This window comes from Solea solea, chromosome 13 (genome assembly GCF_958295425.1).
Source record: "Solea solea chromosome 13, fSolSol10.1, whole genome shotgun sequence".
Taxonomy (NCBI): Eukaryota; Metazoa; Chordata; class Actinopteri; order Pleuronectiformes; family Soleidae; genus Solea; species Solea solea.
The window spans coordinates 24,976,136-24,999,013 of record NC_081146.1 but is presented as its reverse complement, the minus strand read 5'-3'; the positions used below and the strand labels follow the sequence as shown (position 1 = coordinate 24,999,013).

At 38.9% G+C, this 22,878-nt stretch overlaps 1 protein-coding gene across 1 annotated transcript in view; it reads left to right on the top strand.

Annotated features, from left to right (window-relative positions):
- The first annotated feature begins 1,132 nt into the window (after window positions 1-1,132).
- Window positions 1,133-22,878, top strand: part of LOC131471939 (raftlin-like) — a 246,786-nt gene continuing 225,040 nt past the window's right edge. Inside the window, exon 1 of the mRNA XM_058648756.1 lies at window positions 1,133-1,458. The gene's annotated coding sequence lies outside the window, so the exon portion shown is untranslated. The remainder of the gene's footprint in view (window positions 1,459-22,878) is intronic.

The following is a 22,878-nucleotide window of genomic DNA, read 5'->3' as shown; positions in this document are numbered from 1 at the left end:
CCCAAATCTCAGAAGGAGGAGAATGATCCCAAAATGAGATAAGCACCCTTTTGAAACGATTGTACACCTACGGTACGCCTCCTAAATACTTGTTGGCACGGAGATAAAGCACATTATGATGCATATGCATGTATGCAAAGCACAGGGAAAATGCAGAGAACTATTAGAGGGTGAATGGACTTTTTGAACCTGTCAATAAACTTTTTATTTGATCTGAACATGGAAAATTTGTGTCAATCATTTTTACGATCTAACGTGAACACCTTATCATTTAAAACGTGTACAGTTTACAGAGAGGATGAGGCAAATGTGGGATCTAAATAATATTGCGTCAGAAATCGAATATCGACTGAAAAAACTTCACAATCTCGACCTTTTGTGGAATTGCGGATTGAAATCAAGGATTTGGAGAATTTGTGACAACCCTAGTCAGTATCTGACTCTCAGCGCTGATTGCTTCACCTTGCTAAGCAAATCACCTAAATTGATTTTTTTTTTTTTAACTAAACGACTTTGTAAGTAATCTTGCTGTCCAGTGTGAATGAAGCAATTACCCTGAGTTTCAATAGCTGCCGTAGCTCAGAGCAAACAAAACTAAAATATTTGTCACTAAAGGAAATCAGTTTCAAAAATACATTTTGACTAAAGTAATGCGGAATGTTTTGGTTCTAAATGGATTCCAATTTGCACAGGATGTGGTGCGGCAACACTATTTGGACAAAACAACACATTTGTCCAAATAATTCCCACTTACATGACAACAATCTGTTCGTCACCAAACAAAAAAGGAATCAAAACAGTGAAGTTACAATGTGTGTGTAATTTAACTCATTATCATACTCTCACATCTTTAATTTTTTTTTTTCTTGAGACTATATTTAACAATACAAAGCATACTGATAAAGTTTTTTGCAATAATTTAAAAAGCAATACTTTAATGAGATACTGACATAGGAAATATACACTTTCATTGTCAAAGCAAAAAAAAAAACAGCAAAAAAAACACAACTGTTATTGTGCTTTGGCTTTCCTTTCATACTGTAGCTGTTCAAAATGGCGGATCGGCTCGCGCGCAAAACGGGGCGTGGCCGCGCATTAGCGTCGTTGTCCCAAACAAATATGGCGGAGGAAATGTGCGGGAGGTCTGAAACGCGACGGAATTAAAGTTACAGCCTTGTTTTTAGAGCGTTAAAGACAAGCTAATGTTGGGGAAAGTGAAGTGTGTCGACTCTAAAGAAGTCTGAAAGTGAATTAGTTCTAAAGATACTCACCAGAAACTCCTGCTGGAGCAAAGAAACTAAAGAAATGCTGGTTGGATTATGTGTTTACAAACATTTCGATGGTGGATTTTGACACTCACGGGAGAGAAGCCCTGACCATTTTGCGACATAAAGACGAAGATATGAAGAAAAAGAGGCAAACTGGACGGATACATGACACAGAATGGACGAGGAAGAGGTATGTTACTAAAAATTATTAAGTTATTATAAAGTCTAGATATGTTTGTTTGTCGCTAAAACTAAGAGAAAATCATCTCCCCTGACACATTTTCTTTCCTACTGATGTTTAAATCACTTAAATGGATGTGTTCATTCGTATTTATGGTGTATTTTTGAGGCTGCTGGCTAGAGGCCACTTTATTAGGTACAGAGGAGTCCTAGCACAAGTGGCATTGGGTGTGGTTTTCTGCCGTTTTAGCCCACCTTGCTTCAAATTTGAAACACTTTCTTTGATAATAATGAGTTGTTCCGTGCTCTAACTGTTGCTATTGTTCTGAATATAACTAGTTTGGCCGTTTTTTCCCCAGCTTATGGCATTAACAAGATATTTTAGCCCAGTTAACTGCTGCTCACTGGATATTTTCTCTCTTGTTGGCCATTCTGTCTCAACCCTCTCGCAAATGCCACATTTAAAGCCATTTTAAAGCTTGGTTTTCACCTCACCTTGTCTTCTTGACCATGTTTACGTCCTGAAATGCATAAAGATGTAGATATTTGATATAACAGATGTACCTAATAAAGTGACTGGTGAGTGTTTCTGTATCTCATAGTGACACAATGTAGGAAATGGTCAGAAAACACAAACACAACTTTAAAAATGAGCTTTATTTATATAAATGAAAGAAAACAATTGATTTTCCTCACAGCAGCGTGAGCTTTCTTGCCTTTAAACCACTTTCCTGTTGATTACAATTGTGTTTTAGATTCTTTTCTCACGGTTTACTGTTTGTGGTCGATGTTGTGCAATCATTGAAGTCCTGTTGCATGTGCAATCCAGGAAACACTGTGACCTTTTAGTCTGTTTTTGATGTGGCTTTGGCAAAAGCAGCAAATGTGACAGCCTTTTTTGTGAGTATAGATTTTAGGAACCTGCGAGTTGAATGTCTCACAGTTGATCACTGGTCCACCTCCTGTTCTGAGGCCTTGTGTGGAAAAAAAACTGCACAAAATTCAACTTTCAGTCGAGTATTATTCATCATGCGTCGTGACATTCTGGTCATGCGCTCGGCTCTTCTCTCCCCTCCACCAGTTTATTTAGAATGGTGAATTAAAGTGGCAGGTCTAATGTCTGTTATCTTGTCATCCACGTTGCCCTGAGATGCATTTGACAGGCTCTCTGACTCCCAGTCGCACGGGTTTTTATGGCGTTTTCAAGCCTCTCGTTGAAATGATTTATGTGGTTGGCACAGATGTTGCTCAGATCCTGATTTTTCATTCAATTACTGAATCTATCTTGCTGTTTTAATTATGGCTATGAAAAGTCCCATATTCCTCCTCTTCAGCTGCACTCCTCAGCCCACATTAAGGCCCCCGAGATAATGTGGCCATCCATGCTGCTGTCAGGCGCCGGCACGCCTTTCCTCGTCTGCATTTGTTACTGAGTAGGCAGGTTCTGGTAATTTGGAAGATTGTGCTGAAGCAAAAACATTATGTTTTTTGAGATATGACAACAGGGGTATTTTTGTTATACCTATACTGCTGCTTTAACTGTATGTGAGGTCAAGAGTTTGACGAATAATTATGAGTTTAATTTACTTATCTGAGGGGAAGAAGGGAAAGTTGACTCTGCTGCATTAGGAAAATGTGTTGATTAGTAAGGGACTGTTGTCATTTTAAAGATCAGTTAGTTTTCATAGTTATAACTGCTTGAATTTGTTTCTTTTTGTTATCGATTAGTCGTCTGCAGAAAAAATTTGGATTAGTGTCTCCCAAACCACAAACTAATGATGTCCTCAAATGCCTTCTTTTGTCCATTTTAATGATTTATTTAACAAACCCAGAATGTAATCACATTTAAGAAGCTGAAACTGAGAAAAAATTATAAGAAAAACACTTAAACTGATTAATTGTATGACAGTAAATGGAATCCAATACAAACAAACAATAACAATAGATTTTTCGATCATCACAGATCAACGTTTGTCCACCATTAATGAACCAAAAATCCAATTAATCTAATTAATAAATGAATCTGAATAGTTGTTAGTCTTAGTCTAAGACTAGTCTGGACTAGGTCTTAGTCCAGAGTATTGTATACTGATTTAAATCAGTATTCAAATGATTATTTTTGATGATTTGGACACAAAAATAATGTAATAAGAAATGGGGACCCCCCTTTTGCATTTCCTTTTGAAATAATTTCATTATAAGTAGTTTGATTAGAAAGTTAAATATGAATATACGTCATGTTTGCAACATGGACTTTTTTGGGAACCATAAAGTGCTGTTTTTATATAACATATCACCCGATATGCAACTTTGGGGGGAAAAAAGTTGTCATAGCTCCACCTGCTGTTCCTTTTGTTGAATTCACTGTCACCATCTTTGTCGTTATGTTCGACAAGTAGGGCCAAAAATGTTGATAAGTTTTTTTTTCAACCCCGGAAATGACAACATTCTCAAATGTCTTGTTTTGTCCATGGACCAAATGATTCAGTTTTAAGGATTTCTTTGTTATATGGAGCAAAGAAACCAGAAAATATTCTCATTTAAGAAGCTGAAACAATCAGATAACTTGTGGTTATTGAAAAAAACAAAAAAAAAATTATTTTATACACGATAATCAAAATAGTTTAAGACGATTAATTAAAAGTGAATCGATAAATCTAGGGCTGAAACAATTATTTGATAAATGGATTTGAGTACAAAGTTGTCTGGATGCAAACATTAACTTTGCTCCGTGGATTTTCACGGTGTTTCACCCTGTTTGTCATTCACACTTTGGCCTCTTTATTTTAAGATGATATTCAAGCATCCGCTGAGCTTTATTCTGAACAGTCAAATGGCAGCTTGTGTGGCATAACAAGATCTTTAGTTGATAAGACGGATAACAAGATGCACGTCCTCAGTTCTCGGAAGTGCACAGCAGCAGCAGTGGCGGCGGCAGCAGCAGCAGCCGTATAGCGGTGCTGCTGCTGCTGCTGCTCTCGTCTGAAGCTTCTCTCTCTCTGCGCTCGGTCCTCGGAGGATCAGCTTGGCGACGCACTCCACCTGCTTTTTTTTTTTCTCTCTCTCTCTCCCCCTCTCTCCTTTCTCTCTGAGGTTTTGTTTTTCCTACTTAAGTGGCTGAGCTCTCCTCCACAGTTCCAGCAGACCTCATGCATTTTTATTGCCATCTGGAGAATACCAACAGGTCTTAACAAGGGGGCTCTCGTCTTAAAAAGTGCTTACCATTGGAGACGCACTCGAGAGTCAACTTAACTCGTTTGACTGCCCGCGACCTGGTGTCTGTTTGCATGTCCCTCAACTGTTAATGCCCGCGTGTGCATGTTCTCATGTACTCTTATTCTCCTTTTTTTTTGTTTGTTTGAGAGGGAATATACATGTAGTGCTGATTCTCTCTCGAACGATTATGAATAGATGTGAATAATTTCAGGGTAGAGATCTTACTGGCACCATATCGACGCTCAAAGATTCCCCTCGATTTGACTAATGACTAAAACAGTGGGCTGAATAAGCTGCTACCTCCTTGACTTTTATGCTTGCGCGCTCTCTATTTATTATTCTTTTTATGTTTATTTATTTTGCGCAGTAAAGAATGTTTATGTCTACATCTGCTGTGACATGAGTATGAAAAATATTATGTAAATTTTCACTACAGAAGAGACTAAATTACCTCCTGCAGTAGATCTGTAGATCGTTATCGGCCCAAGCACTCGCTATCAGGGTTTCCACAGGTTTGACAGTTTTGGAAAATCACCACCAAATAGACATGGGTCTTTAAAAAGGGCTTGAATTTTGCGCAAGATAGAAAGAAGTTCAGTTGATATTTAGGTGAATGTCTCCCTTGTTTGTTATGAAGCCACGAGTCATAATTACTAGTCGTGTTGTGGACACTGTCCACTGTCTCTCTCCGGGGTTTACATGAGATTCCGTGCAGAACAATGAGCGAGTAAAGTTAAGCAAGAGAAAGGTTATGACGTGAATTTCAAGATCTGTCTCACCAAAGAAAAATTTACAAAGACTTGGACCAAGATCCCAAAAAGACAATCACTTTTCCAGATTCAGAGCATGCGGCAAATCGATAAAGGTCCTTGAAAAAGTCCTTGAATTTGATGTCAACCAAGGTGTAGGAACCCATTTGATATAGATGTAAGTCACGCCTTTGGTTAGTACAAACTTTATTCCCATTAATGTATCAGAATCATCCCGCTTTTAAAGAAACAAGCAAAGAGTTGTTCAAGAGCACATTTGGTCCTTGAATTTGAGGGAATTGGTCCTGGAAAGTCCTTGAAAAATCTCTATATATCGGGTAAAAGTCCAGTGTCCGTATCTGTGTTGATGATTAGTTGTTTGGTCCACAAACCAAACATTATTCAGTTTTATTAATTTCCTTGTCACATGGAGCAGATAAACCAGAAAATATTCAACATTTAAGAAGCTGGAAAAAAAAAAAAACTTCCTTAAATTATTAACAAAAACATTCAAACCAATGAATTTTGATTTATTTTCAATTATTTCCTATCAAAATAATCTGAATTCCCATCTCCTTTAGCACAGTTCTGGTCACATCTGGGCCAATATATGTGCCATGTTCTCAATATTTCCTTATAGCTGCATAAAGCCTCTGAAATTCCATTTCAGCAGGACATTGTGTCTCTATAGTAACTTTATGTGTCTCGTATGTTCTTAATATATTTTCTAATGATTTCTGGAGATTCATAAAGCTTAAATAGAGATAAAAATTCTTAACTGATGAATGATTCCTTGAATACACTGGAATAATAATTCTGTACTTTTGTATTAGACGCTGCACGTTGTTGTTGTTGTTTCTTTTCCTCAGAAGTATGAATCGTCAAATACGCTATGTTTTCAAAAGAAGACTTCTGATATATCAAGATGCATCGATAATTGTTTTATAATTAAATCACAGTTTCATGAAATTGTGAGGTACCCAGAGATTCCCACGCCTAGGGCTCAGCAATACTAGAAAGAAAATGGACATTGCAATGTTGTGATATGTTTTCCCAAAATATACAGGAACTTTCCCCAGATGACTTTTCTCTGAAAGATTTAATCATTGCAGAATGAAAAATAATGGAATATGAGTCTAATTATTTCTCTTTTTTTTTGGATTTGGAGGAAGTAGAAGAGCATAAAATAAACTGTCACATAAATGATAGAATTTTATTTAACACTTTAAAAGTTGCCAAAACAAATCATTTTTTTTCTTCCTCCTGTTAATTTCCTCGTGATCGTGGTTCTCGGGCGAGCTCAGTATTTTCACAGTTATAGGGAAAATATATGATAAAAAATATGATATTGTTCGCAGCCTTTCCGTCTGTGGCGACGGCGTGAATTTAAATCTTTACATTTATTATTATTATTATTATTATTATTATTTTGGAAATACAGACAGTGTTGCATCGCGTCCTAATGTGATATTTACATTTTAACTGTTATATACTGTTCTGGTTCTGGTTCTGTCAGTGATTTCTTCCTGTTAAAAGGAAGAGCTTTTTCTCTCCCTGTTTGCTCATTGTGTGAACTGTTGGGTTTTTTTCTTCTCTCTAGTGCCTTAAGATAATGTATGTTGTGATTTGGCGCTGAATTGAATTGAATTGAATAAAGCAGTCAAGCAGTTTTGAAGTAACGCTAAAAGACTCAATTTGACTCTATATATCTAACTCTTAAGTTGTGTTTGAGTTCGGTACAGTGTGGTACATGCGTTTCCATCAGGGATAGTATCAAAATAACAATAACGGTTCCATTTTCTTTGACATCCTTCCCCTGTGGAGTAAAATTGTATGGTACGGTCTGGCTCCACCCACGTCAGTCAGCTGACTGAGTCACTCTCACCCGCAGTCTATTTTTATACAAATGTTAATATCTTGTTGAGACCAACAACCACAAATAAACAGACCCCATTGTTGTCCAATGGGTTGCGTTCAGTGCTGCTGTTCTTTAACGCACGTATCTCGCTGAAGCGGCCATCAGGCACCGCCCACATCCCACCTACTGATAACGGTACTGTTCTCAGTCAAAACACAAGCCCGACCCAGGGTTTTTATCATTCCAAACCGTACCGTACTGTACCGAACTGAGCCGTACCATGACGTAAACACAGCTTTTAGTGTTGTGTGTTAAATTTACTCTTCACACTGCAGAATTCATCATGTGGAAGATAGAAGTAGAATGATCACGTCGTCCATTTCCAGGTGTAACAGGTTCATGTTCCCACGTGTTGGATTTTCACAAACACTGTGGAAGGCATCCTGGGAGATGATGGGAATAAGGTGGATAGATTAATTATGGGATGGATGACTGTGCGGGTTTTGTTTGAATGAGGCTGCAAAAAAGAAAAAAAAAAAGTTGTCGCATGTCATGTTCAGGTCTAATTGACCTTAATCAACGCTGCTTGTCGTCCCTGTGATGTGATTAATGTACTCGCGCAGAATTACAACGACGACGCTGTAGAAAGCAGCTCCCTCATTGATATGTTTCGTCTGTGTTTGACAAACGCACATTTTCCTCTCGTCTCACTCTCCCCTGTCTCCCCCCTCCTCCCTTTTTTCCCCCCCTCCCTCTCCCAGGAGCACCAGAGTTTGATGGGCCATCCCAGACGCCAGTTGACATTTCGTCCCCAGTCCGACCGGATGCCACATAAAAAATTCACTCAGGCGAGAAGCCAGGAGGAATTCACCCCTCCTTCCCTCCCCCCCCTCCTCACCCTCAGCGTGTGCCTCTCAGTGGGGAGTGCAAGGTGAGCAGAACTTGAGCTTGTCATGGCTGCACGCCTCTGACAAACAGAAGTAGATGCTAATGGCAAAATCGTGACAGAGCAGAGTCCCACCACCATATGGCTAATTGCCACAACAATATCCTCTGTGTTATTAATCACGTTTTCATAGTGTGCCATGATAATTGGAATAATTAGGAGGGGGAACAGGCACTGGGATGCCTCCTCAACATCCCTTGCTTGGGGAGGCGGAGGGGGGGAGACAAATATTACAAACCCTGCACAAAATGTGTCACTTCCCCTTCCACGTCCTCCATGTTAGGTCCTCACTCCTTCTCCCTCTTCTCTTCCTCCATCCTCACTGTCTTGTTCTCTCAGCCTCATTCCTTCCTTCCTTCTTCCCTCCCCTTCGCTAATCGCCTCCTCGCTCCCCATCTCCCCGTCTTGTTTACAGTTTAGTGGTGAAAAATGGAGTCGATAATTAATGAAAACAGTGACTTGCTTGTCAAGGGGAACTTGGCTCTGAGTAGTTTTGGGGTGTGGTGGTGGTTTTTGGGCCACAGGCGTCGATTCCCATTACTTCATGGTACCTGCTCAACGTGGGCTGAGTCGTGATGTTGTTGAAAAGCAAAAATTAAAGTCCTGAGTTGAGTAGTGCTAGAACAGTATAGTGTTAAAGCCCAAAAAGTTTATTAGAACCCGTTTAAACTTGCACATCCGTTCACACCTGGCTTTGCATGTGTCTTCTGTCAACATCAGGTGTGGCGTCCACCGCCCTGAACGGTGCTCTAGATTGTGACTCTGATGTTTATGTGTGAAGCCTGTGTGTTCTGTTGTGGTCAAAACAATCAAAGACAGAGAAGCGGCGGGTCTTGGCCTCTCATTGGCTCTAATCCAGATCACTGCTTCCTGTATGTGTGTGTGTGTGTGTGTGTGTGTGTGTGTGTGTGTGTGTGTGTGTGTGTGTGTGCAGCAGTCACGAGATCAGAGATGAACGAGACGTACGAGATGATTTAAGATGATGAGACACAGATAATCATTGATGTCGTCCATGTGATATGCAGGTACACACACCTTGGGCACAGTGTATGCACATTTCAGTAGAACATACTAGAATGCTACGAAAGTCAAACATTCACCTTTATTTATTACATTTTGTTTTCAGTCATTGACAGAAGTATGGAAAATCACAAAACTGGAGCCCTGCTGTATTCACATACACACTCATGTAATGTTCTCGAGCAGCTGATTTAAAATATATTTATTTAAAAAAAAATGTTTGCTATTCTTCACAAAACAAAAGCTTTTATTTTGAAAAAAAGTTGAATTGATTCAAAGAGCGGTTTTAAGACACAAGTAACGATTTGTGGCCAATTCAAGTTGCCTTTTAAACCAACACATCTCTTAAATTTGCCATTTTTGTAAAAATATTGAATAGTTTAGCTCAGAGGAAAAAAGGTTAGTAGAAAAAATGAGGATATGTTTTGGCCTGGTATTCAGTTGTTCAGAAAAACATTGGACTCAGGCCAGATTTACTTATTTACTTATTACATTATAGGAACTAATCCAGAAATTATTGTTGGGCTTCATTTCTAGTAAAATATGGTGAATTTAAATGTCATTTTTATTGCGTTATTGAAAATAAGGTGTAAACATTTGAAAAATAGACATATAAAGTCTTCTAATAAGTCATAATAAGTAGAACCTGATGAGTGATTGACCTGATGTTGCAAATTGAACCCAACACACACGGGTCGATCGAGAACTGATGTGTGTGCGTGTTCATGGAGCTTGTAGTTGTTTCCTCCTCCATTGGAAGCCCTGGTTGGGGTCGTTTATGTGTCAGATTCGGTCAATTTTTGACGGCCTGAGCCTTTAGTGTTTGTGTGAGTCTTAAAAAAAGAGTATTTTCAGTGAATTTGGACGAGGGCTGCAGACTCACTTGTTGCACATTATCATCATTTCACTGTTTTCTCTAATCACTCGGAGGGTCTCCGTAATGACGAGACTCTCCATTTAAGCAATTAGCCTCTCCGGAGCAACCTGTTAGCGCCGTTCACAGCGCCCTCAGTATCGCTTATCAACACTTCACATGACATCGCCAAAGACCAAGCTATTTTCTCACTCCACACTTCCCACTCATTCACTTCTATTTTCTGTCATTCTCTCACTCTGTCATATGCAGACATGTAGCCCACATGCAAACACACACAGAGCCCACACACACTTACACAGTTGCAGATTGAACCTTTTATCTTTTGTGAAACCATCGCTTTGAGACAAAAAAAATACTATTTTTGTTAAACATGAATGTGTGCAGCAAGGAAATTATGATTTCAGTTGCTCTAATGTTTCATCTTGGCAACAAACCGACACATTTTTCCAGTTACATATTGGGGATATGGCTTATAAATAAAATCTAGATATTTTTAGCCTATATGCCGATATATACGAGATAATATTGGGAATATAAAGCTGACAGGTTATTTCTCTGGACACAGGAAATGTTTTCTTACTGTAAATACACTCACTAAATATGACCTGTATTACACTTTTAGATCATATCTGGTTTATTTCTTTGGCTTTTTAATATTAAACGGCCAAATAGTCAGGCTTAAAGTGAAGGAAGTGTTATTTAGTGACTTTTATTATATATATCATTTTGTTGATTACATGTAATTTTAATCAAAATATATGTATATACTGTATATTAAATAATATTTAGTGTATTACGTGAATTTATTCATTACTATACATATGAGGATTATTAATGAAACAGCATTCAAAACCAGGAAACGTCATCACAGATACATTATCACAATATATGAAATCTAATATGATATCTCGTCTCATGTAATGATGATACAGTTACTGTGACTATTCATAATATATTAAAAAAAGGATACAAAACAAATGTTTAACTACTTCATTTATTGTGCATTAAGGCAGCAACAAGCATTTAGTAAGTGGACTTCAAGTGTGTTTGACAAAGTGATGAATTTTTACGAGACTTCTTGAATGCATCTTGAAGCTGCTCCTCTAAGCTCAGTGAACCCTGCATTACTTTCGCTCGCTCTCATGTGATTGAGTTTAGGATATTCAACAAATAAAACAAACTACTAAAAGAATATTCAAATAGCAATTTTGCTAGAAATACTCATTCCTATTTAAAAATGCAGAAATTTGGTGAAACTTCTGTAAATTGATGTGCTAAATTCACCCAGAATGCACTAAATGTGTGCTGCTGCTGCCACCTTGTGGTATACACCACATTTTAAGTAGTCTCTGGAGTAGAAAGATTTTTATTAGTTTTTTTTTGTAGATTTTTGATATTTTATTCAAGTCACCGTAACTGATTGACTTTTTATGCTCAAGCAAATAATCGTGTATCATATTGGCCTTTTGTAGGTTTTAGTTTAGCCTTAATACAACTTTTAACTTTAAATAAGATTTTCCTGTTTCCCTTTTCCTTTCCCATTGCCTCCTTGAATCTTAAATTTCCTCCGCTCTGCCCACTCAGTTTCGCTGAACCATCCTAATTATTTGGGTCTCTGCAGTGAATCTTAATAGCCTGCCTGCAGCTCCAATCTGTCACAGAGGTATCAAATGCACTCTGTGATGTGATCTGTTTATTGTTGTCTTACAAACAGGTGTGATATATTATGCTGAACAGGCAGAAAGGGAGTTATGGTTTCTTGTAGGGACCGGGCGAGGAGGAGGCCCCACGCTGCGTTGTCATTTCAGACAGTTATGGATCCAGAAATGGCAAAAAAGCAGCTGCTTCTCTGACCATAAAGCCCCCGAGTCGACGACTTAATCGTTCCTGTGCAGGAAGAGAGGGGGAATTATTTCCACCCAGGCCCCGTCCTGGGAATCGTGAGAACACGGAGAGACGAGCAGGCGAGAAAAGGGGATGTGCAGGTTGGCCAGAATGGCAGGATGGTTGGTGAGGTGTGGGCAGATTCTGGCACAGCCGTGTGAGGGAGTGGGCGGCAGGTTGAGAAGTCTCCCTCATTCACACACAGCTCCTCAAAAAAAAGCAGAAAAAAAGCCAAAGACTCCACAGAGTAAAAACTGGGTCATTACTGGAATCACGTTGTCGGATTTTGGATTTTAAATGTTGTGTGTAGGCTGGCACGTTACAGGTTTATTCTTATATTTTTAAAACCTTAATTTATTCAGGTTAATGCTATTCACAGAGTGGTTTTGAATAGTGTTTTTCTCATGGAAAAATGCTAGTTTTAGTTCAATCGATGACATACGACGAAGTATCAGACTTTTTTTTAATCTTTGGAGAATAAAGTCGTAATTATTATTATAGCATTTGGTGAAGTTACGTTTTGGTTTGAGCTTCACAAATAAATAAATACTTTATGTTTTTGGCTCATCGGCTCCACATTATCTTAAAGAAAAGAAACTGAGTCTTTTTTTTGGAAGATAGAATCACAAACAGACTTGGAGGAAATCATCTCTTTTGTGGAGGAGGAAATGGCTGGTGGTAGTCAACTGTAAGGTTAACACTGGTTATTTCTGTGTTCTGTTGATATTTAAAAATAGTACATTAGATAAAGATGCTAAAGAATCTCATAATATTACGTCTTTATTCTCGCAACATTACGACTTTGATATTACGAATTTATTTCCTGTAAAATTATGACTTTTTTCATATTCCCACGTTATTCTCATAATATTCTGAGTTTATTCTTGTGAAATTACTACTTTATTCTCATATTCTTATATTATGACTTTATTCGTGTAATATTCCGACTTTGTTCTTGTAAAATTCTGACTTTTTTCTTGTTATGCCCCAATACTCTTGTCTATTACTTGACACTACATTGAAGTGTGTTTGCCAGTCTCTCTCTCTCTCTCTGTCTCACTCTCTCTCTCTCTGTCTCTCTCTTTCTGTCTCTCTCTCTTGGTCTCTCTGTCTCTGTTTCTGTCTGTATCTCTCTCTGTTTCTCTCTGTCTGTCTCTCGCCGTCTCTCTCACTCTGTCAGTCTGTCTCCCCATCTCTCTGTCTCTCTGTCACTCTGTCTGTCATCTGTAGAGGTGAGCTCTAGGTTGCTCCTCATATTAGTTTGCTTTCCACTTAATGAGGCAGCGGAGCATGAAGGTCCAAGCACTTCTAAACACCGCGTTCATTAAACCAATGGTGCTTAATGATGACGGCAAAGGCACCCACGACCCACCAGCTCCTACTGAGGGGCGACCATTAGCGTTACAAGCAGCCAGCTGGGGAGAGACGGTCGCACGGAAGGAGGGAGGCAGGGGGGGACAGGGGACGCTGTCAACTGTCAACAACACTGTCACAAGGACGCTTCAGCTGCTCGTAAACAGTTGCAACAGAGCCAGTGAAGTCACTCTTTTACTCCAAAAATTAGCCACTTTCACTCGCAGGGCGTCACTACTTCATGTCTCCTCGTGGTGGCGCTGTTCAAATGAATGAGGGAAGTGACCTGGCTGAAGAAGAGAGAGTAACAGCGGGATAATGGTGGAGAAAAGCTATGTGAATAGATGCTCCATCCACGTTCAATACATAGACTTTATGTACTATGTTGTGAATAAATAGAGAAGTCCTGCACTTTTAACTTTTCACGCTTTCTTCAGTTAGACAGATATCAGGAGGTATCGCTACATGATTGTCTCCTATATATTGATTATCACAGAATCTTGGTATCGTGATATTATTTGTATCGTGGACCGTGTATCGTATTGCGAGGTATGCTGTGATTGCCAACACCGAATTATTGTCGTAATATCCATTGTATCCACCATTTTCACTTCTATCCCCAGTTCAGTGAAAGGATGAAAAATGGAGGGAATACATATATGTGTGTGTATATGTGTGTATATATATATATATATATATATATATGTGTATATGTGTATATACATATATATGTATGTATGTGTATATATATATATATATATATATATATATATATATATATATATATATATATATATATTCAATATCGAATCAGGATATCCCTATTCGAGAACATCATCATTTCCAAGTTTGACAAAAACTGATCAACATTTTTCAGCATTTTCTGACATTGCCGACCAAGCGATGACTGGATTAATTGTGAAAATAATCGAGTGATTAATTAAAAAGTTGTAGCTCCACTTGTAACTATAGATAAAAGTTCCTCATGTCAAACAAAACAAAAAGAAGAATGACTCTTTTTGCTCGTTTACATTGAAAATATACCTCCCTTATTCTATTACACTTTACAGAAGACAGAAGTTTAATGTTGAAGTTCTCCATCAAAGCTCCTTCATGAGGTATTTAACAAAAAAGCCTGCAGGCAAAAAGAGGAGGAGGAGGAAGAAGAACAAGTCGTCCACTATTCAGACCAAAAGCTTGGCGCATGTCTTTTGCTCTGTGCTTGAAAACTGTGTGTGGCCACTTCATCGCATAAATGAAACACACACACTTATACACACTTACACACACACACACACACACACGGACCGCCTGTGATTTCCCTGCATCCCTCAGAGGACACACTAATGTATCCAAATATATTTACAACAGATGTTGCATTTTATTTTTCATGATAAAAACCCATTTCAGAAAATCTACTTCATAATGGGCAGAGCAAGTTTTTCCCCTCTTCGCTCTCCCTCTCTTTCTTATTTGTCCTCTCCTGAGGTCCCTCCCATGTACAGTGAGAGAAGTGCACCACCTAATGGCCGCAGACGTCTCCTGTGTCACACTTTCACTTTACAAGTGTGTGGATGTTCACGAGGAAACCTGACATTTGGACTGTATTATGAGTCATAGAAGAGTTGAGCTGCCCACGCGGCTCTCGACTGCTGCTGCTGCTTTGTTCGCTGACTCTTGATGATGATGATGAAGGCAGGGCAGAAAAAACTGAATATTAAAGCCGCAACGAACTGGAAATGTTTTAATATACAATCCAAAGCGATGTGGGTGTTTTTGTTTTCTTGTCATCGTGCCAAAGCAAAGAGATAAATGAAATTAAGATGAATATTAAAATGTGCTCACATCACATGTGACAAATTTGTCTAACTTGACATTTAATGGAATTAATTGATAATTAAAATAGTTGCAAAACAGTTAATTTCCCCAGTGTTAAAGTTGCATGTTTCGAGACGATTATTATTAACTGCCAGTTGTATCAAGAGCAAATTTAACTGTTAAAAATCGTCACGTTTTGAAGTTTTAGTCATTGGAAAATCATATGCGTGGGTTTATCTCAAAGTTTGTCGAACTTCCTGTCTTTGTTCCCCTTAATCTGCCCACTGATGATGTCACAAAGAAATCCCTGTGTCCTATAATGAGCAAAACTATGAATAAATAATCACAACTCTGTCAAAACTCACCATCAGACTAAGATTAATCTGGATGTGATCCAGATTACGGATTTAGCAGCAATTTAAATTGAACACACAGAGCTGCAACTAAGTCTTATTTTCATAATCGATTTAATCTGTCAATTTGTTTTCACGATTAATCGAATTGTCCTGGAAAGGATGATGTTCTCGAATGTCTTGTTTTTGTCCAAAAACCAAAAAAGTACCCAGAAAATACTCACATGTCCGATTGTTAGTATAGAAGTTATTCCCTCCAACAAAGCGAATCAAATCAGCCGTGTGGTTGAGTTTTTCGGCTTGAAAAAATTCACCAAGGTGCCGTCGTGGATGACGGCGCGCCATCCTGCAAATCACGCCACAAAACAGTCGCTGTGAAAGGTGGAAATACGAGTAATACGTATGTTTCACCATCTGCGAGATAAACACCCGGCTCTGTACACCAGAGTACAGGTAAACGCATAGTTACTGGGTTAAATTACGTTAATGTTCAACTGACGTAACACTGAATTGGTAGGAAATGAAATGTTCGCGTGTCATTTGCAATTAATTATGTACGACACGTGTTCGGCTTTCAGTGTAACGTGACGAGTTAGACAGCCTTCACTTAACGTTACATTATACGTCATGTGATGTCCGTTTCATTTATTACAAATTAATATTTATGTCATTGTAATTTAGACATGACACCACAATAATAGATACATTATATACACAATAAACTTAAATATTTGGTATAGATGACAATTGATGACTTAAATAATTTAAACATTTCCCCTGGGAGATTAATAAGTAGTCCTATATAATACTGGTGATTTTTATTTTTATTCCAATTAGTAATTTTTCTTGTACATTTTGGTTACTTTACTTTGTTGCTACATTATTTTGCTATGTTGGCATCAAAAGATATAAATAAATGAAAGTTTAAGACCTATAAGCAGTGTTTATGTCATTTTACACGTTCATAGTGTTGTGAAATCAATTAACGCATATTAATCTTGATAATCGTAATATCATGACAAGAAAATCTATAATCGTGACATCCCTATTCTGTCCAGATCCTGGAAGTTATTCGGGATCCAGTGGATCAAAATGTATAAATGTCAGGTGCTTGCACTGTATGTAAAACACAGGTGGCAAAGTATTTAAGCCTTAATGGAGGTCTGCGATCTCATAGAACAGTGTTTTATCATCCATTTTCCCTCTAAATGGGAACATAATTCACAAAATTGACATTCTTGATGGAGGTCTGCCCTCTCTGAGTGCTCTTGTTTGTTGAGTAACGGTGGAAAATGTCGTTCCAAAAACCAAAAATATTCAGTTTGCTGTCATAAAAGATTGAAAAACGTAAGATATTTACATTTAAAAAGCTGAAATCTAATGATTTAATTATCAAAAATTAGTTTGCGAATCATTTTGTCATTAGCTAGTTCGGCTCTAGTTTTTTTTATTATTTTTGAAAGTTTTCAGTTGAAATGTTTTGTTTTTCTTTCCCACTTTAAGAAAATGAAAAAAATTTGCAAAGTCACACTTTGACTCGTCTTTAAATCACTTTTCATCCGAGTGACAGACGACGGCGGAGAGCAAGAAAAGGGGCACGCGGGGGGGAGTGGCGGGTAAATAAATAAATAAATAAATGTAAATGTGGACGACAAAAATCGGAGAGAGGGCTTGAGCCGGAGAAAAGGGGATGAGGAGGATTAGGTGAGGAAGAGGACAAGAGGCACTCTCCCTCTCCGCCAGCCGGATGGGAGGAAGGAAGAGTGACAGGAGCGAGAGAAAGAAAGAGGAGGAGGAGGAGGAGGAGGGCGTCGCAAAAGCGCTGGAGAGACTGCGAGGGCTAAGTGAGGCCTTTATAAATGAAAGCAGATGCCTGGCATTATGAACTTGTCGGGTCGCAGATGGGGATGGTGGTGATGGAGCACTTGACTCCCCGGATGGTTATCACTCACTCGCCTCCTCTTGCCTCTCGACTGCCTTCCCCTAGCGCTCGCAGGGGTGAGGGGGAGAAAAGAGCGAGACACAGAATGGGACATAAAGGAGAAGAAGAAGAGACGGAGAGAATGTCCCCTCACGAGTGTGAGGGATAAGAGGAGAAAAGGGTGGACTTCTCAGTGAGTGATTAGTAGCCCTATTTAAATAAAGACCATGAATACAGTATAACGAGAAAAGCTTCAAGTATTTTTCTTCCCTCTTTCCCCCCTTTTTTCCTCACTTGATTGATCTCGGCGTCGGTGTGCGGTGATTGATTGGATTGCCTGCGGAACATCATCCCGCTAACTAGTCGCTCCGAGAAGGGTGTTTGTCACTGCCATTGATCTTCTTGTAAATGAAATGTTCCATTTCCAGTGCATTTTATTGTTAAATGCAGTTCATTAGCTACTCTGAGATTTATGGCCGTGTCTCCTCTCCTGGGCTGGGAGAAGAAAAAAAAGAGGGAGACGAGAGAAAGGCTTGGAAGAAACAGAGGAAGGGTGGTGGTGCGGGGACGGAGGGTTGGAGAGGGTGAGGATGAGAGCATGGTGGAGACGAGTGTTGGTGGTAAAGTGCTGCTGCTGCTGCTGACTTGATAAATGTGGCCCAAGTTTGCCAAGAGATAAGAGATGATGATGGAGAAGCGGAACTGACACGAAGCTTCCTGATACGCAGTAGTTATGCTTTCCTGTCATCACTGTGTGAACTTCTGCTCCGGCCTTTTAACACACTCTGCTTTTAGAAATCCTCAGAGTTTAGAAACTAGACTTTACATATAACATATTACGTGATAAATTCCCAGTGATGGACATAATGCATTCTCTAATCTGCTCACTCTAAACTTAACCATCACAAATAAACCCTTAACTTAACCCTATCCAACACACATTTCTAATCCTAACCCTAAAACCCAAGTCTTATGCCTCAAAAAGCCCTTAAAAGTTGTGAAGACCAGCCAAAACTTCCTCGCAAAGTCAGAAGTAAAATTAGCACTTATAATTGCCCAGGGAGCAATGGGGGGTGGTTACCTTACCCTTGGTCACCTGACCAGGGGATTTGAACCAGCTAACGTCCAGTTACAAGCCCAGTTCCCGTCCACTCAGGCCATTGACTACTATACTTCATCACATGTATACAAACACAAACATGGCGATGACTTTTTCATGATTTTTGCCGCTGCCACAACAGTTTTGGGAGATGACAACAGGAGAAGAAAAGGCATAAAAACTCAAATCTCTTCTTGTCTTTTGCCTACAACTGTCTGACCTGCTTGTTTTTGCAATAAAGTAAATCTCAGTCGGCTTCTGCGAGGCCGCCTTCTTCCGTCAGAATGAAAAATCTCCGCCTCCTCCCCTGAACATCCTGCTTTGAAAGAATTTACTTGATCACGTCTGGCACCAACCTTTCTCTGCCTCTCAGACAGAACAGTATTTTTCCTACAGTATCTTTTAAAAAAACAAGGTTTTACTTGTTCTCTGCTCTTGACAATACATTTTCCTCTGGTTCATCACGAGTGTCTGAGTGACACGCTGAAGATCCAGTGTGTGTTCGGCATTCTCTCACAGGTCACGTGACTGCAGTGCTCAAGGGGTTTTACGGTTCTGATCTTTTGCCAAATCCTGTCGCCGGCAGTACTTCTCGTTAACGTAACTCCGAAACCATTTGTGATATCTAGAAAATTCAAAAGCTACAGACTGGTGACCTGAGATAGATTAGAGTCCTGTTGACGGGGTTTCGTCTGCATGAAGACATTTTTGTGTCTACAGGAAACCTTTTAAGAATATAAACATGTTTTTCACGTTAATAAGACCATATTAGCACATTAAAATCAGGGTAATGATGTCAATGAGCTCCATTGTACTGTTGTTTTTGCAATTTGTGACATTTTAAGTGCGGGTGAGGCAGGAGTTGAAATGACCCCACAGTGCAGAACAACCACTGGCTGTGGCAATTGTGTTAATTTCCTTCCTTTTTTTTAGCGGGTTCACAAATCCCAAGTGTAAAAGAGGCCTTACAATACATTTCCAAACCTATACAATAAGACATTGTGCCGACATTGATAATTATAGCTGATGCCAGTGATGTCATCTTTGGTCATTTACTCAGATAATGTGTTTCCTCCAGATTCACATGCCAGACCCCTGAGACACTGTCACTGTGCAAACTCTCTCTTCATCAGTGATAGCTGTTAGAATATAAAGCTATTTAACACATACGTTATTAACAGAAGTATTTCACGTATAGCAGCTTTAACTCACCACCAACATCTGGCTCCCGCTGTCCGTGAAAAACACTTGTGCGGAAAACATGTTGTTGTTCGATGGATAGGTCACTCCAGCTGCTTCTCGACACATCACTTCCTAATAGTACTAGTGCGTACTGTGACAGTTGGTCCTTCCAATATTTATTATGACACACAAATGTGTGTTTTTTAACAAGCCAACAACACCAAACAGCATGTGGAGTACATGTGGATATTGGTTTATTTAAAGCTCTGTCTGATGTATAGTAATTCTTCCTGCTCACGTTGACCGTCAAGAGAGTGCTGGAGTTAATCCAGAGCTTCCCGGGTTGTTTTTCTGTGGAAGGGAAAACCTCACTTTAAATCCCTTTGACATTAATAAAAATGCAAATAATATAAAAAAAAATGCCTCCTTAGACCAAAGCCTTAATCAACATTATGATACGTTTCTCTCCCCATGTGTCTCAATGGAAGCTATTTATTTGTTATCAATTAAATATTTTATTGTTTAGCCGCCCTTAACATATTTGATTTCCCATAAGTCCTAGCTCTTTACAGTTAATTTCCTCTAAAGCAGAGAGTGTGTGAGAGTGTGGTTGAGCATCACAGGTTACTTTCAGCAGCATCACCCTTTTTCTTTTAAAACTCGAAACAGACGGTTGTTTCTTGTCTCATTACGCGGTGACATTAGGCTCAGTGGAGCAGTTTTTCACGACAAGCCGACATCGCTAAGGGTTAGCCTGGCATTTTCACTCGATGAGATGGTTCTTTTTGAACATTTATTCATTAATGATGACAAAAGACAATCTGAGGTTGTAGCTTCTGGAGAGGGGAAAACGGTGTGGAGCAGAATGAACTCAATCTAGTCACTCTTACACTATATATGGACAAAAGTATTTGGCCGGGGGAGGTCATTCAATCAGGCTTTGGGCTACACCCCTTATCTCAGATGAAGGACGATCTTAGCGCTTCAGACATTTTAGACAATTCTATGCTTCCAACATCATGGCAACAGTTTGGGGAAGACCCGTTTCTATTCCAATATGACTATAAAGGCATGGTTTGGTGTGGAAGAACTTGACTGGCCTGTACAGAGTCCTGACCTCAAACCCATCAAACATCTTTGGGATGAACTGGAACAGAGATAGTGAACCAGACCTTCTCGTCCAACATCAGTTGGGCTTTATACTGTGTATCTTTCATATCACAACAAACACTTTTACTTTCTGTACATTCTGTAAAATATCATCATAAATATAGTTATTGTGTTACTATATTCGTAATGGAATTTTGTGATATGATTCACACGTTCACCTGAAAGTTGTTTTTGAAGACCAAAACTTATTGGTGACCTGAAAAATCATGAGAGAAATAACAAGAAGCTGCAGGAGAAACAGATTTACAATTTATACATACATACATTTCCTGAAGCAACAACATTGTTGTTTATGTACAAATACAAGTGAGCAACACAAGCCTCTGTTAACAAAAGGGTAGTTAAAACCTTGAGGGTCAAGCCTGCGTTTGAAAACAGCAGCAGCTTTTTGTTTGACCTGCTCAAAAAAATCTGAACAAAAAAAAAAATCGGAGAAACAAAAGTTTCTTTCTTTGCTGCATTTGAGCATTCATTGCCTCCAGTAATGCTTAACACATCCTTTTCTTTTATCTATCGTAAAAAAAAAAACACTAGCCACATGTGCCGGTGAATATCTTCATCTGCTCATATGGTGAGATGTTTAGGTGTTGATTGCTGTTGTGTTTGTGTAACGTACTTCCCAAGGAGCCAGCTGTCAATCAATGACGGTGAGATGTGCTGGTAGCGAACTGTGACGCTGATTTCCTCCATATTTCACGTTGATTAATCAAACGAAATACAAAAGATGTTAAAATAAACGGGGAGGAGGCAGAACGTTTAAACCCAAAGTCGCAGGCGGTTATTTTTTACATGATTTAACAAATACACACCATCAGAACTTAATGTGTACAGCAGCCGTTACAGTGTTCGATAACTGAAAATACATCAATAAGATGATCAGATATAATAGAAGATTTTATAATATTGTATTCGTAGGACATTTACATATACAGTAGCATCTGCAAAGTCTGAACAATTCAGTCACTTTTTCTCTTTAAGTAACTATTTTCTAATACCTAATTCATCTTTTAAAGTTATTAAAGTTACTATAATCTAACTGACATGTTCAAGATGAACATATATGATGGATTGATGTCATTAGAATCTACCAGACATCACAATTTTTAATATATGCCCCAACTGCTAAAGAAATTCTAGAAGAAAAAGTTAATTATAACAGATAAACAGGAGTTTAACACTACATTTTCTCAAGGAGTAATCATTTTATTTGGGACCCATTGAATTTCCCAGGCAGCCAAACAAAATTAGCACCTGTGGCTCCCACGACTCACTACATTGAGACATACTGTATATGTGAAAATGTAAGGTTTTAAACCAAAGTTATATTCAATAACCTCGACCACAAATCCATGCCAATGATTTCTTTGTTATTCGGAGCAAAGAAACCAAATAATATTCACATTTAAGAAGCTGAACGATATGAGAACTTGTTTTATTCATTAGAAAACGATTGCGATTGATGTAGTAATGAGTGCTGTGTTTTCATCATGGTACGGTACAGTTTGGAATGGGAACAGTGCCTTGACTTGGTAGACGGGTTGTGGTTGCATCAGCGAGATAATGTAGCGTGACGTCATACCTTTGCAACAAGGGAGTGATGTTTTTCTGACACCCAATCAGCTGACTGTCATGGGTGGAGGCAATCCAGCGCCAGCCTGACTTTACCATATCATTTACTCTGGTTCCCCAAGGGAAGGGTGCTCAAAAATGGTTACGGTGACTTGGCACTTACTGCATCTGAGAAACAGTCAAGTATTGAACCCGATGACGTGTTTGATTGACAAAGTTCACTTAAGTGTTGTCTCACATCGTCTGCAGTCACGACACTTTTATGACAATTACACACTCAGTGTATCCTGGTGACAAATTTTAGAAAATAAAAAGTAATGGTCCAAGTGAAAGAAGACACACTGAGCACACTTCATACTCGGAGAGAGAGAGAGCTCCTTTTGTCCCTTTATTCAGATGCACTATAGCAGAGACA